We start from the raw sequence: 17093 nt of genomic DNA on the forward strand, positions 1-17093 counted from the left end.
CCGCGCACCGCGATGAAGAGTGGCCACCGCTTGCCGCAACTGGAGAAAGCCCTCGCACAGAAACGAAGACCCAACACAGCCATAAATAAATTAATTAATTAATTTTTTAAAAAAAGAAACGAAATTGAGTTATTTGTAGTGAGGTGGATGGACCTAGAGTCTGTCATACACAGTGAAGTAAGTCAGAAAGAGAAAAACAAATACCGTATGCTAACACATATATATAGAATCTAAAAAACAAAAAGGTTCTGAAGAACCTAGGGGCAGGACAGGAATAAAGACACAGATGTAGAGAATGGATTTAAGGACACGGGGAGGGGGAAGGGTAAGCTGGGACAAAGTGAGAGAGTGGCATGGACATATATACACTACCAAATGTAAAATAGATAGGTAGTGGGAAGCAGCCATATAGCACAGGGAGATCAGCTCGGTGCTTTGTGTCCACCTAGAGGGGTGGGATAGGGAGGATGGGAGGGAGACGCAAGAGGGAGGAGATGTGGGGATATATGTATATGTATAGCTGATTCACTTTGTTATAAAGCAGAAACAACATTGTAAAGCAATTATACTCCAATAAAGATGTTAAAAAAAAAAAAAAGGAAATCTCAATACTTTTCTCCTTCACTGTTAATCTAAGTGCCTCACAATTTCTTTTGCCTATAACAGTGTAGGATCCATAGTTTACATATAATATGCCATTTTTCTCATTAAATGAAGTTAATAATACATTTTCTGCATACAAATATGTTATTTATTAAATCCAGTAGTTCCGATCAATTCTGTTATAATGACACTACTCACCTGCTTCATTCAGGTAATACAAGGTAAAAGGCAAATAATGATTAAAAGGGAAATATTACATAATCTAATGGCTTCTAGAGTTTAATATTATGTGCCTTATAGTGAAAACCTTTTGAAAAGAAAAAGATAATCTTTCCTAAGTATTTCTTAATATTTACACAAATATTAAGATGGTAGCACATTTTACAAGTGTTTTCAGAAGAATTTTTACCTTTACTAAAATCCCCATAATGATCGATAATTGAAGGATGCTTGACTATACTTTAAAATGTTTGCAATATGTAAAAATTCTGTTGTTAAATGCAAGCCTTATTAAATTGCAATCAGGAGGGAAAAGTTAATGAAAAACTACATCAAACAAGAAAAGGCAAGACTGCTGAAAAATCAACCCTTCAGAAATGAGGGTTTGGGTCACACCAGCAGGTGAAGAGTCTTGGCCAGCTGAGATCATGACTGAAGGTAACAGAAAACATGCAGCAGTTTTCAAAAGAAGGAAGTTCTAAATATCAGCTATAGTTCTTTTTAGGTCTCCTAATTCTTCTTGAATTAGTTTTTGATCATTTACATTTTCTAGAAGACACTGAATCTTGTTCATATTTTCAAATTTATTGGCAAAATTATTTATAGTTGTCTCATGGTTTTAAAAATCTCTACTGTATCTGTAGTCATATCTGTTTCTCATTCCTAATACTGTTTATTTATGCCTTCTTTTATTCATCTCATTAGAAGATGATTTGTATTATGATTTTCTGTTTACAAAGAAGTTTTTAGATTTTGATTCTCTTTGTTGTTTTGTTTTCTAATTCTTTATCTTCTGCCATCTTTACTACTTCTTTGCTTCTACTTTCTTTAAGTTTGCCCTATCACTCTTTCAATAGCTTCATGAGTAAAAAATTTATTTATTTCTAGATCTTGGTTTTTTTAAATAATGCATATAAGGTTATAAATTTTCCTTTAACTTAATCTCACAGGTTCAGATCTGTAGTACCTTCCCAGTCCTTCAGTACAAATATTTTGTCATTTCTGCTATAGTTCCTGTTTAACTCATGAGTATTTGAGAATTCTGTTTTAAGTTTCCAAATATTTAGATTCTATCAAGTCTTTTTATTGCTTATTTCTGATGTAATTATTTCAATATGACCAGATAATATGTTTTATATAACTTAGATTCTCAAAATTATGACTTCTTGGTTATAAGATTATAAGTTCTGGGGATGTAAAGTCCAGTATGGTAACTATCGTGTATTTGAAAGTCATTAAGAGAGTAAATCTTAAAAGTTCTCATTGGGAATTCTCTGGTGGTGCAGTGGTTAAGACGCCACGTTTCTAGTGCAGGGGGCATGGGTTTGATCCTTGGTCGGGGAACTAAGATCCCTCATGCCATGTGGCCAAAAAAAAAAAAAAATTTCTCATCACAAGAAAAAAAATGTGTAACTATGTGTGATAATGGATATTAACTAAACTTGTGATAATCATTCACAATATATACATATATCAACTCATTTTGTTGTACACCTAAAACTAATACAATGTTATATGTCAGTTATACCTAAATTTTAAAAATTATGACTTTTTTAAGTTAAAATTTTCTTTGTGACCTAGTATCTGGAGTGGGAGTAGGGCTATGGTAATATTTGAGATTTGAATTGGATACTATTGGAGTTTTAAACAAATGGACTTTCAGTAACCAAATGTTATTAAATCTGCCCAAGATTTCATTAAAGGTCAAGAGAGAGATATTTGACAGATTGAAAACAATGACAGGAAAAAATAAAATTTCTTCACACTTACGTCTCCCATGGAACCAAGACTGCTCAATAAGTCAGTTACAGTAGGTCCTTAATACATGCTTGCTGAAAAAACAAAAAAAAAGATTTATCCAAGAGCGCACATCCTCCCCAAGTGGCTTTACATTCAGAATCTCTTTTGCCTAGCTCTCTCTAATTTGAGAAGCCTTTTTCTTTCTTTCTTTTTCTTTTTCTTCAAAATCCTGATCTCCTTTCATTCCCAGTTTAGTATAGTTTCTGGCTAAATTCACTCAGCTCTTAAAGAAGCATGTCTAGTTCTGAGGTCAAAGCTTTTCTTATTCTCAGGGTCCTCTGAGTTCCTAAGAAGATGCATTTTTCTTCTGACTGCTTAAGGAACAAGAAGCTCTTCTTTTACTTTCTTTCCCAAGGAAGTATATGCTTTCTTAATATCTTCTCCTAAGGCTGTGCTGAAGAAAACCCAGCATGTCTGCAGCTCTGTACTAACAGGCCACTGGGTGTCAGTATTATAGTGGGGGTTAGGAAAAAAAAGTCCAGGAAACCAGAGAGTGAGGGATAAATAACATTTAAGGAAATAACATAAAGTTGTAAGATCAATCATTTTTGACCAAAGCAGGTGAAAGGAACCATAGGAGGAGTCAGAAGAAAATGGAGGCATCATCATCACAAATTTGAAACAATTGCCCAAGGTGCTTAAATAAAACTGGTACAAAAGCATCCTTCCTTCCCGCTTTATTATTACCAAGGTATGGTCCAAAGTGAGCTGACAGTCCACCAAGGGTGACTCTCTACTGCTGGGGAGGCTCCTGCACTGGCTCTTCCCTTGTTTGCCAGGACTTCAAAATAAAACCCTAGAACTGAGCTCTCATCAGCCAGTCCCCAGGCTGTCCTGCTCTGTAAGCCCTCAACCTTGGATCAATCCTGCACTCCCCCTGCTCTGCTTCCAGAACTTAGTGACAGCACTGCTGGAGAAAAGTACAACCACGGGAATTAGTGTTTTCACAGATGTATGATTCTTACCTCATAAGGAGTCTCAATTCAGCTTGTCAATCCCTTTCCCTGTTTAAGAATCTCTCTCTCTCTCCCTCTCTTGGGCTACTATCCCAAACCTTCTTCAGCTCTCTCTCTCTCTCCTAGCAGATGATCTCGCCCCATAGAGAATGTTGAGTCCACAAACCTTCAAGTCCTCACTTTCCCATCCGCCCCTCATAAATATCCTGCTACCCATACAGGCTCATCTTCATTCTCACCTATTCTCACCTCCAGCCCCACCAATGATAAGAAATAAAAGAGCCACCCTCCCATCTCCTCCAAGTGTCTCCCAGCACTTTGCTCCATGAATCAATCTCTGTATCTCTATAAACCCTTAATCCCCAGATCACTAATATAACAGGATAGAGAAAAGTTGAATTCTGTTAGCAAATAGCATGAAAGTTCCTGTTGAGGATTTGTTAGAAGAATCAATGGATAAACCCATAGAGGTTGAAACTGAGACCTTACAGGGGCCTGACTGTGGGAGCATCGCTCTGCTTCAGACAAGGAAAGTAGTTCCTTGCTCTAAAGAAAAAGGAGAGAGTTGGGGAGGGTGGAGGAGGAGCCAGTTGGATGGCAGAAGGCAACGTGGTTTGCAGGGCAATCCCTCTCTGGGAGCACCTCCAGACTTCCTTTAAGCTTTTTAACTTATGACATTTTTGATTATATAGATTACTATTAACATGAATATATGTATCTCTTTAGAAACTGAGGAAAGGGCTAAGATTTCCACTGAGGTGACATGAGATGGACCTGAGACCACAGGTATAGGTGTGCAAGTGGACAGAAGCCTGAGGGAGCTCTCAGGTCACTGAAATCAGGGAAGGAAGCCCTTGACCGTGGCTTTGGACCAGGTTTACCTAAATCTCTCAGAGTCAGGGAGGTCCCAGCTGATGTTAACTTGTTCACGTTTCTCCCATTCTAAACAAAAGCCTCTTCTCCCTGAGCCCTTTGTAGCTCCTTTTCCCTTTCTACTTCTCTCCTTATCCAACCTTCTTGGAAGTATGGTCTACATTTGTGATGGCAGCTTCAACGTCTTCCATTAACTTCTCACCCCAGTACCATCTGGAGACGGTTCTCACCAAGGTTGTAGATGGGTAACATTCTCAGTCTTTAACTGACAGGACATCTCTTCCCCAGGAGGCACCACTGATAACTTTCTTTGTATCTTCCATCACTTTCTGACCTTTCCTCTGGCCTTTGCCATGGGCTGCTCTTCCTCTTTGTAGCTTAAATGTTAGCATTGGCACCTGAGGGGCTGCAGTCCAACCAGCACCCAGAAGGATTCTTATGTTGCTCCATTAGGTGGGGGGTGGGGAATCTGTTATATTGAATTTGACTACAGTTGAATCATAAAGTGGATGGCGTAAAAAAGGAAAGGAAGGGACTTCCCTGGTGGTGCAGTGGTTAAGAATCAGCCTGCCAATGCAAGGGGCACGTGTTCGAGCCCTGGTCCAGGAGGATCCCACATGCCACGGAGCAACTAAGCCTGTGTGCCACAACTACTGGGCCTGCGCTCTAGAGCCCACGAGCCACAACTACTGAGGCCACGTGCCACAACTACTGAAGCCCGCGCACCTGGAGCCCATGCTCCGCAACAAGAGAAACCACCGCGATGAGAAGCCCAGGCACAGCAACGAAGACCCAATGCAACCAAGATAAATTAATTAATTAATTAATTAATTTTAAAAAAGAAAGGAAAAGATTGTGGAACCCAGTAAGCGTTAGAGAAGGAGATCAAGAATATTCTTGAGACTACTTCTCCCCTGGACTCTTTGGTAGTCTGTCAGTTGGAGAGTTTCGTGGCCATCCCCTCTCCTCCTCCAGCCCCGCAGAACCCTACAAGTCTCAGTCATGCATGAGTGCATCTCCATCCACGTTGGCCAGGTTGGTGTCCAGATCGGCAATGCCTGCTGGGAGCTCTACTGCCTGGAACACGATGGCCAGATGCCAACTGACAAGACTATTGGGGGAGGAGATGACACCTTCAACACCTTCTTCAGTGAGACAGACGCTGGCAAGCATGTGCCCAGGGCAGTGTTTGTAGATCTGGAACCCACGGTCATTGATGAAGTTCGCACTGGCACCTACCGCCAGCTCTTCCAGCCTGAGCAGCTCGTCACAGGCAAGGAAGATGCTGCCAATAACTATGCCCGAGGTCACTACAACATTGGCAAGGAGATCATTGACCTCGTCTTGGACCGAATTCGGAAACTGGCTGACCAGTGCACAGGTCTTCAGGGCTTCTTGGTTTTCCACAGCTTTGGTGGGGGAACTCACCTCCCTGCTGATGGAACATCTCTCTCGATTATGGCAAGAAGTCTAAACTGGAGTTCTCCATTTACCCGGCCCCTCAGGTTTCCGCAGCTGTAGTTGAGCCCCACAATTCCATCCTCACCACCCACACCACCCTGGAGCACTCTGATTGTGCCTTCATGGTAGACAATGAGGTCATCTATGACATCTGTCGTAGAAACCTCGATATTGAGCGCCCAACATACATTAATCTTAACCGCCTCATGAGCCAGATTGTGTCCTCCATCACTGCTTCCCTGAGGTTTGATGGAGCCCTGAATGTTGATCTGACAGAATTCCAGACCAACCTGGTGCCCTATCCCCGCATCCACTTCCTTCTGGCCACGTATGCCCCTGTCATCTCTGCTGAGAAAGCCTACCATGAACAGCTTACTGTAGCAGAGATCACCAATGCTGGCTTTGAGCCAGCCAACCAGATGATGAAATGCAACCCTCGCCATGGTAAATACATGGCTTGCTGCCTACTGTACCATGGCGATGTGGTTCCCAAAGATGTCAGTGCTGCCATTGCCACCATCAAGACCAAGCGTACCATCCAGTTTGTGGACTGGTGCCCCACTGGCTTCAAAGTTGGCATTAATTACCAGCCTCCCACTGCGGTACCTGGTGGAGACCTGGCCAAAGTACAGCGAGCTGTGTGCATGCTGAGCAGCACCGCAGCCATCGCTGAGGCCTGGGCTCGCCTGGACCACAAGCTTGACCTCATGTATGCCAAGCGTGCCTTTGTTCACTGGTACTCGGTGAGGGCATGGAGGAAGGAGAGTTTTCTGAGGCCCGTGAGGATACGGCTGCCCTTGAGAAGGATTATGAGGATGTTGGAGCCGATAGCGCTGAGGGAGAAGATGAGGGTGAAGAATATTAACCTGCCTGCTGCAATTTTACCCTCTTGTCTTGGGACTGTCTTATTTGTGTTCTGTGGAGCTGCCCATTGTGGCCCTATCTTGCCAATAAAAGTGATATTTCTAAAAAAAAAAAAAAAAAAAGAATATTCTGAGAATGAAAGGAACAGACTAGGTATGGGAGCCAAATTGCAATACAAAGAGAGAAGGTGATATTGTGAGAGAGAAGATGCAAGTATTCAGAGATAGGAGGAATAATGTTATAAAAATGAAACTATATTTGTATAATTTAATAGAAGGTAAAATAGCTGCTTGACAAGAAAGAAAAATGGGAAGCACTGTGCTATACAAATTCTACTTGGAATGTGTTACGCAGCCATTTGTCATAATCCATCAGGATCACTGAAATACAAATGGTGTTCTTTTTATTAGCTGTGGTTGTCTTCAGTGTCAAAAAACATTCAGATTGTGTTTGCATTACATCCTAACAGGAAAATCAATCAGTTCACTAGATGAGCATTAGCAATGAAACACAGTAGAGCTCCCCAATGTACAATTTACCTGGTGTGTTGGACCAGATTTTCCTCCCTTGTAGATATATGACCCTTTTTTAGAAAGGTTTGTCCTTATTCAGCTTTCATTCACATGACTACACTAGCGTTTCACTGCAATCCTATTTGTTCTCAGAATTTAGGGTAAAAAAGTTCCATCTTGGAATATGTTCAAGAAAATGAATCAGAGGAACTGCCAGAAGAACTGAATGACAACATTTTCACACCTGTTCTATAGCCCCATGCTGTCCAATATGGTAGCCATAGCCACATGTGGCTATTTAAATTTAAATGTAAATTAATGGAACTTTAATAAAATTAAAAATTCAGCTCCCCAGTTGTACCAGCCACCCTTCAAATGTTCAGTTGTCACATGAGACTACTTCATTGAAGAGTGCAGATACAGAGCATTTCCATTATTACAGAAAATTCTACTGGGCAGTATTGCCATACACACATACACACACACACACACACACACACACACACACACACACCAGTCAAGGATTATGGTAATAGAATTAAAGCTTCTATGCCATATGCCACTTTGTCCTCCATTCCCTAGTTTTAATTAATTTATTATCAAGTTTTCTTATTAAACTAATATGTGTAATTAAGATTCCCCCCCAGGTATATATCAGTTGTCAATCACTGAATTAGCTACTAAGGGATGTTATAACATATCCTTCAGTAAAAAATAATTTGGATGCTGCTTCTCTCGGAAGCAGGTACATAGAGTTATGAATTCAGGAGACTCCTGCATATTTTGTTCAAATGACAAGATTGATATATTTAGCAAAACTTACAGTCCATAAACAGAGTGCTAGCATATTTGTACTTACTGGACCCTTGTACGTCAGGTCCCAACTGTGCTAATGAGGAAAGTCATTTAACTTTCCTGACACTCAGTTTCTTCAGCTGTAAAAAGGGAATTATAATACTAGTGTCATGGATTTTTTGGTAAAGATTAGATGAGATGATGCATAGAAAAGTGTAGCCTTCATAGACATGAACAGGGAATGATTAACAGTAACCATCCAGTGGTTGCACGTCAGGTAGAGTGTTAACGATCTTAATGACTTCCGCACCTCGAGCTAGGAATTGCTTTTCCCACCAAAGAACCAGAGGTTTGCAGAAAATCCTTCCTCGTCCCACAAAGAGTACAGGGCAGAGACCTGATTCACAAATAATCATTAGTGGAATGCATTTTGTGAGAATGTGATTTTGTGAATTTAAAAAGCTGCCTGTGGTTTATACTTATTACTATAGGGGTGGCAGACTTCATTTTGAGAGGGGACTGCTTTTTTACTTTCAGTTACAGGGTACACACTGACAGGCTTTAATTATACATGGCAAGGCCCAGAATCCCACTATGACAATAATATAAAAACCTCTTTTTGTTGTGGATGAACATTGCTGAGAAGTGCCCCATTGGAGACTGAGGCCAAGGGAAAAATGTGTACCTCTATATACATGCACAAAGTACAAAGTATAAAAGCATTACGATTTAAAAATATGACGATATATAAAACCCCATGTTGCCCAATTTATTCGTGCACCATTGTCACCCCTCATAAATCCACTTGGCCTATGGGTCCAGGAACCTGGGGCTGAATGGCGACTACTGCTCCTGTTCCACAACAACACAGAGTCATAAAACAAACAGCCTGTCTTTATTTGAACTTTTGATATTTTGTTCATCATGGATTTTCTGCATTCATTTTAATTTTTTTAAATATTGCATTAAAATATTATTGACTGTGATTATTGGGCTTTTTGATGCTCCCTTAAAATCTGTGCCTTAATGAGTATTTCACTGCTTTAATCTTGGCCCTGTGACTGAGAGATTATCATGAGCTTAGCTTGAACTCTTCTATGACTGGAGCCAAGAAGAGGTGCTGGAGCTGAGGCTCTTAGGACCAAGGAGAGAGTCAAGGGAACTCTTCTCTCTGTAAGAGTGGAAGAGTGACGTCACCATCATGGTGGTGCTCTCTTTATCTCTCCCCTTCAATCTACAACCAGTAAAACATCCACAACGCAACAAAGGTGCCTCTGCCCAACACACTAGGATGCCAGAGAATCCCACACATCTGTACCTTTAAAGGTGGGTGGACTCAACTTATAGAGGAGTGGAACCAGGGGAACAGCAGAGACCGTGCCTGCAATCCTGGCCCCCAGGGCACAAGAGCTGAACCCTAGCAGCTGAACCCGCAGCCACAGAGAACCCAGTAACAGCAGGGGAGGTGGCACACACAACTCTGGCCTTCCAGCTACAGCACACAGCAGCACTTAGAGCCACAGGTAACTGGGCAGCAGCAGCAACAGGGCCTCCTCCCTCCAGCCACTGAGGCACCCACGACTTCAGCCCTCCACCCCCCACCAGCAGCGGCAGTACCCATAGACCTAACAACCCTAGACGGGGCAGAGGTACCCGCAACCTCACTTTCTTCCACCCCACCCTTCCCCTCTCCGCATGTCAGCAGAGCCTGCAACTCCAGAGATCCTGCACGCAGTGGAAGCACCTGCCATCCCAGTGCCTCAGGTGGTGAAGCCAGTGACACCAGCAGCAGCAAGGCACCAACGACCCCGGAGGCACAAGCAGCGGCTAGGAGGGCACACCTCTGACAGAGGTGATGGTGGGTGGAAAGTGTTGACTCTCAAATAGGCAGCGCAGGTAAGAAAAACCCAAACCTTGTGCTGTAGCACCACCTACTGGAAAGTAAAAGCAAGGCCTCTAATTTCTAACCTGTTGAATCATTACAATCATGTTTAAAGAAGAAAGAAGAAAGGTGTTGGCTACTTCAAATGTGCCAGCAAAGGAATAACTGTGGCTCTTCATGGTGCTTAGTCAGTTAACAGCGTATCACACAAATAAAATGATGATCTTCCAGAAACCAAACTTAAAGTCACAGAATATTGTGACATACCTGATAGAGAATTCAAAACAGCTGTCATGAAGAAACTCAGCAAGCTACAAGAAAACTCAAGGCAGTTCAGTGAGCTCAGGAATAAAATTAATGAACAGAAGGAATACTTCACCAAAGTGATTGAAACTCTATAAAAGAACCAAACAGAAATTCTGGAGCTGAAGAACCCAATAAACAACATGAAAAATGCATTACAAAGCACTGGAAATAGAGCAGACAATATGGAAGAGAGAATTGGTGAGCTTGAAGATAGAAATCTAGAAATGATACAGGTAGAAGAGGAAAGAGAATTAAGATCTTAAAAAAATGAGGAAATTCTACGGGAACTATCCAACTCTTTTAGGAAGGGCAATATTAAGATGATAGGTATCCAGGAGATGAGAGGGAGAAGGTTGCAGAGAGTTTATTTAAAGAAATAATAGCTGAGAACTTCCCAAACCTGGAGAAGGGACTGGATATACAAGTCCATGAAGCTAAGAGAACACCTAATTACCTCAATGCAAAAAATCTTCTCCAAGACACATTATATTAAAATTGTCAAAAGTCAATGGCAAGGAATAAAGACACAGATGTAGAGAATGGACTTGAGGACACAGGGAGAGGGAAGGGTAAGCTGGGACGAAGTGAGAGAGTGGCATGGACATATATACACTACCAAATGTAAAATAGATAGCTAGTGGGAAGCAGCCACATAGCACAGGGAGATCAGCTCGGTGCTTTGTGACCACCTAGAGAGATGGGTAGGGACGATGGGAGGGAGACGCAAGAGGGAAGAGATATGGGGATATATGTATATGTATAGCTGATTCACTTTGTTATAAAGCAGAAACGAACACACCATTGTAAAGCAGTTATACTCCAATAAAGATGTTAAAAAAAAAAGAATTGATCTTCAGAACTAGAAAACAACTCAAGATTCTGAAACATCTAAAAAAAATAAGACCACATTATATTAAATATGCTATAGTTGGCAAAATCAGGTTACTATTTTGCGTCTGACTTCTTTTCTAAATTTAGTACATCTTTACATTGTCACTACATATAGAACTATATGATTCTTTGTAAATTGACATTAAATTAAAAATTGGATTCTATAAAATGTCCCTAATTGCCTAGTTCCCCTGACACTCAACATGGGGAACCACTGTTCCTGGTTTCATATGTATCCTTCCTGAGGCTGCTATGTATATATTCAAGTAAATAAATTGTTATCTTCCTCATTTTTATGCAAACAATAAAAGCACATAAGATACTTCAAAAAAAAAAAGTCAATGGCAAAGAAAGAATTTTAAAGACAGCCAGGGGAAAAGGATGACAACCTACAAAGGAACCCCCGTTAGGCTATCAGCAGATTTCTCAGCAGAAATTCTACAGGCCAGTAGAGGGTGAAATGACATTCTCAAAATACTGAAAGATCCTGGAAGCCAACAGAAATCCAGGAGCCAAGACCCAGAACAGAACAATTCCCTTGACCCCATATAGTGGAGGATGGTTATTTATCACTAGAACAGCACTGCATGTAACTTGTGATATATACATGCATGCTTGAGTTAAGTGTTTAGGAAATTGTACCTAGTTCTCCTCCCATAATGTATGTTCAGTTGCTGTCAATGAACGACAGTAAAATAAAATTCATAAAATCCTGAATTAAGGAGCCTCCCCCCTGGGGAGTGCGAACCATGACCCTCTCAGCTGACAGTAATTGAAATTTCTAGTGCCTAGAATGGGCAGGCTAGTCAAACAGCATAAGCCCACCTAAGCACCAACTACTTGAATCAGAATTATCTGGGGAGCTTGTTAGAAACACAAATCTTTAGGACCCAGCCCAGAGCCACTGCATCTGGGATTAAGGATCTGCTTGTCAGCACTTCCCCAAGATGGTTGTGAGACAAACAACCTTTGTGGGTGGAGCTTACACTTCATAACAAGTAAATGAGGGCATCCCCTCTAAGAAAGATGCTAGATTCCTGACCTTTCTAAAAGGGATGGGCAGGAGCGACGGTCCTGGATCCTGCCCTAGAGGCTCCAAGGGCCCCAGAGCTGGCCTTTGAAGACCAGAGGACACTTATCCTCTTAAGCTAGACCCAGCGTTTCCCAAATAGGTGGAAGACAGCGTGCTTCCGCCAGCACCTATGGGATGACCAGATGGAGACCCCAAGAGCTCTATTCTTCAGGTTTTTAACCCCACCCCTACCAAGGAACCCTATGGGTAGGATGCTAGGGAAATTGCCCTGCCCACCCTACCATCCTGCAGGATGGGGACTCCCTCTGAGACCCTCAACACCCCTACAGGCTTATAACTGAAAATGTTCAGGGACAGAAGGAATTACTTCAAACACTGGGGAACAAGGCTTGCTATGGGGTTCGTTCTTCATCATGGATGTAACAGGAGCATCTAATTAACTGCCTTTTTTGTGTCCTTGAGGGAGCCACTGGCCTGCACCCCCAGACACCTGACACCTCACATGTGTGTTGAATGTTTTCATGTTAAAGAAAATAGTTAAACCTTTTAGTTAAAAATAAACAAATAATAATAATACACCAACCTTAGTTTTGACAAATACTCCATGTGTATGGTCAGGCCACCCAAGATGGCTGTTCTCTTGCTCTCTGTACAGCCTCTGCCCGACCAGCACCTGCTTCACCTACACCCTACTCACATGACTGACCTTCCTACACACCTGCCCCGGCCCCAGCTAATGACTGTTCTAGCTTTAGATCAGAGCTCTCTACTATGCTTATTAAAGGGACGGTGAGGGGCGTGCCCCTCTGCTGGTTTCCCTGGTAACCGATGAGCCAAGATGACGTCATTTCCCCCTATAACTGGTAACTCCCCCCCCCAACCACCTTCCCCCAGAAAACTGCTGCCATGTCCTGCCCAGCTATCTGCTGCACACGGTGGGGTGTTGCTCCAAGACCTGGCTTCAGACGTGTAAGCTCTCCCGTCCATTAAACCAATGATGTCTCTGTTGCTGACTCTGGGCTCTGTCTTTGGTCTTGAAGTTGGGCAAGTACAGGCTTTGTAGGCCTGCGGGGTACAGCCCAACACCATGATAATGTAAGATGTCAACAGTGAGGGGAAATGGGTAAGAGGTATATGGGAACCCTCTCCCTTTGCAATTTTAAATCTGGAATTATTCTAAAATAAAAGTTTGTTAAAAGTAGGTAAACAAATGGAAACCACCTGCTAGAGCCTGCAGGGCCCCAGGTGCGTCTGTCTCAGGTCCCAACCCTTCCCCAGGGTCTGGCCTCTCTGGCAGAGGCTCAGCTTCCATGACTAGAGGATTCTCTTGTTCCGTCATCCCTTAGGATGGTGTCTTAGTCCTGTTTTCCTCTCCTAGTGGGGTGGCTGGGACTTTTTGTACATAGCCTCTACTTAATCCTTTGCACCAGCCCATCCAAGCCACACAGGCTGTTTCTTCCAGCCCTGCACCTCCAGCCCTATCCACTGGGAAACTACTGTACTATTTCTATCTAGTTAAGGTCATAGGGTTGAAATGGTGTGGAATTAATTTGTCTACATCTAAAATTTGGCTTGAAATGTATTTCCTCCCTATTGATACTCTTTGCATATGTACTTCCTATAAGAATCACACAAGACACTGTGGGTGGGAGTGGAAAAGAAAGAAAATCTTGGGGCTCATCAACTTTACTTGAAATGCTTTATAAGGCATGGTTTAATTTTGGGGGGGCAGGGAGGAGAGCAGATTTTTAAAATTGTGCTCCAGCATGCTTATTTTAAGAGATAACTATTAAGAGGGACAATTTCTTTTTTTAATTTTACGGTGAGTTTTGGGCCCTTTTTAAACTCCCAGTTAAAAGAATATGAGGGAAGTAAGAGGGAAGTATTCTCTTTGTGAGGAACTCTGAATGGAATGCATTGTGTGAGGCCAAAGGAAAACTTCACTTGGGTAAGATTCTAATTGTATTCTTCTTTATCACGCTGGACAAGCTGACAACCTATATTTTACTGCTCAAAAAGGAAAATAAAAGCCTTAACTTGTTCCCATTGCAGAATTCAGGAGCGCCTAAAAGCACAAGTGGAATGAAATGCTTCCTTTTTATTTTCTTCTCTTTTGAAACCGTTAAGCCATTGCTTATTTGGAAACAGTGAGTGTGGCCTGCAGGATCCAGGAACACAAGACTGACCATTTATTTATCCAATACATTAAACACGAGATGCTAAGAACTGTGCTTGCCTCGAGCTTTGCAAGGTGCGGCCCTTGCAACGTTCCATCTAGAAGCATGGCATGTATTAAAATACCTTCAGGATGAGTCAGTGGTTCTCAGCTGAGGGTAATTTTGCCTCCCTCCACACCCCATCCCCAGATATTTGGTCCTGTCTGGAGGCAATTTCGATTGTTGCAACTTCGGTTGGGGGTGGGGATGGGGAATGAAGCTGCTGGCATCTAGTGGGTAGAGGCCAGGGATGCTACTAAACAGCCTACCATGCACGGAACAGCTCCAATCAGCAAAGAAGTATCCCACCCCAAATGTCAACAGTGCCAAGTTAGAGCAACTCTGTGGTTTCTTCAAGGTTGAGAAAACATTGTAATTACATTATAATGTAACTAGTGTAGTGCTGTAAGTTGGATACAAGTCCGGTGCTCCAGAAGAGCAAAGAAGGAAAGATCACGTCCACTTGGGGTAATCAGAGAAGGTTTTGAGCCTTCAAGTGGGTTTTCTGTGGTCCAGGGTACCTCATTTCTCCTAAGTCTTACAGGCCATTTAGTTCCCCTAAATCTTGTATTTCTGTGTTTCAGTCAATAAGTAGCTGGTGAAAATCCTTGCCTGGCCAAGTAATTCGACATCTCTGTGTCTCTGTATTCTCCGCTGGAAAATGACAGGATTCATTCAGGAGCCCCAAGCTCTTCCTGGCTTTGAGTAAGTGACAATTCTTACTCTGACCTTGTACTTGGTCACCCCAGGCCTCATAAAACACGATTCTCTGTCTTCTGTGGTTAATACGTTCCTGTGAGTATCGGTCTCCTCCGACATGGAAATACAGCATTTTGCTTATAATTTCTAGGGATCCAGAGGTCCCCAGAAACCCATCTCTGGACCTCTAAGGGTGCATGGGCCCCAGAATAAAAATTTTTGCTCCAAAGTTTCCTGAGCAACAAAATCTTGTGCTGGGTCTATCAGAGCCCTTGGAACCTGACCCAGCTGTGTTTCCAAAACTATCAAGCTCCTTCTCGCATGCCACACTCATCTGTCTCTTGTTTTTCTATGATGGAATTGTTTTATTTTGTTACTGCTGCTTCGCCAAAATCATTTTAGCTAATCTCATGACCTTGCCAAAATCCAACTCACACAGCAGATGTTCTAACCCACCAGGATGGGCTCTCACCACTTTCTCTCAATCCTAGAGGATGTTTCTGGTGGGTTCCCTTAAGCTAAGGGAACTGCCAGTGAGTGTGTCCCTGAAGCCCTAGGGGAGAGGATCCCTGCTTGAAGGAGCTTAATAAAGACCACTAACAAAGTCTGCTGTAAGCCAGCAGGGTACACAGAATGTTACATCAGGGTATTTGTAATATTTTGTAAAAAATGACCTGGCTCTACCCAGAAGAGAGGTGCTAACAACTGCTTTGCTACTGTGAACAGGGCCTGAAGACCCTAGAAAGGCTCAGTAAGATCCCAGGTGTGTCTATTGAACACTTGAAATATAGCTAGTCCAAACTGGGATGTGCTGTCAGTGTAAAATACCACCAGATTGTGAATACTTAGTATAAACAAGAAATATAAATATTTCATCAATAATTTTATATTGATTACATGTTGAAATGATGATATATGGTATATATTGGGTTAAAAAAGACAGATTATTATAGTTAACTTTACCTATTTCTTTTTACTTTTTAAATGTGGCTTTTAAGAAATTTCATATTATGCATGTGCCTCAGATTTAGGTCTGCATTATATTTCTATAAGACTGTGCTGCTCTAGAACCTCATGTATCCCCTGAAGACCAGTTTTAACCTCTGTGGAGATTCCTTTTCTATCAAATCTAAATGACCTGCTGAAGGGCTGGTACATGACCCTGAGGAACCAGCCCAGATACCTGGAACCCCTTAGATTAGGCTAGGCTCTAAGATCTGGAATATAATTTTAATTGTTTAGTACATGGTCTCTTAATGGGTGCTATAGATCGAATATTTGTGTCCCCCTCAAAATTCTTACACCGAAACCTGATACCTAACGTGATGGTATTAGGAGGTGAGGGCTTTGGGAGGTGCTTAGGTCATGAGGGTGGAGCCCTCATGAATGGGATTAATATACTTATAAAAGAGAGCCCACAGATCTTCCTATCCCCCTCTACTATGTAAGGACACAGCAAAAAGACAGACATCTATGTGGAAGCGGGCTCTCACCAGATACCGAATCTGTCAGTGCCTTGATCCTTGATCCTCACCGGCCCCGCTACACTACTAATCTCCCATTGGTGCTACCACCAAAATCCTCCAGGTTCATGTGGGTGACCTCCTAAACCCAGCTGGGCTCTAACACCCTGTGTGAGGCCACTGCCAGCACTCCCATGTGGGTGTTCTCCTCACCCCCTCATTGACTGCACACCCACACACAGATGCCTTCCTGGTACTAGTTTGCTGCCCATGCCCACTCAAAGACCTACCTCACTCTGTCTTTCATGGTGACTTTGGACTGAGTTATTCAGGAAGGCAGACAAGCAGGCAGGCACAAAGCAATTAAAATATCTGAGGCAATCTGGAGCATAAACTAGCCTGTTGTATAGCTCTTTAGGACAGCCTACGAAGTTCTTTACAGTCTCATCTGGTCTACTTAGAGTGGAGTCAGGTGAGGATGTTGTAAGAATGTGCTCTTAATGTCTCTTTAATTTGCAAG

The 17093-nt window shown here is 42.4% G+C and overlaps 1 protein-coding gene and 1 pseudogene across 1 annotated transcript in view; one reads left to right on the forward strand and one right to left on the reverse strand.

The window, feature by feature from the left end:
• LOC133094976 (cytidine monophosphate-N-acetylneuraminic acid hydroxylase) overlaps positions 1-17093 on the reverse strand; it is a 272381-nt gene that overhangs the window by 119925 nt on the left and 135363 nt on the right. Inside the window, exon 3 of the mRNA XM_061195773.1 lies at positions 2593-2654. The gene's annotated coding sequence lies outside the window, so the exon portion shown is untranslated. The remainder of the gene's footprint in view (positions 1-2592; positions 2655-17093) is intronic.
• On the forward strand, positions 5425-6856 carry LOC133094345 (tubulin alpha-1C chain-like; annotated as a pseudogene).

This window comes from Eubalaena glacialis, chromosome 7 (assembly GCF_028564815.1).
Source record: "Eubalaena glacialis isolate mEubGla1 chromosome 7, mEubGla1.1.hap2.+ XY, whole genome shotgun sequence".
Lineage (NCBI taxonomy): Eukaryota > Metazoa > Chordata > Mammalia > Artiodactyla > Balaenidae > Eubalaena > Eubalaena glacialis.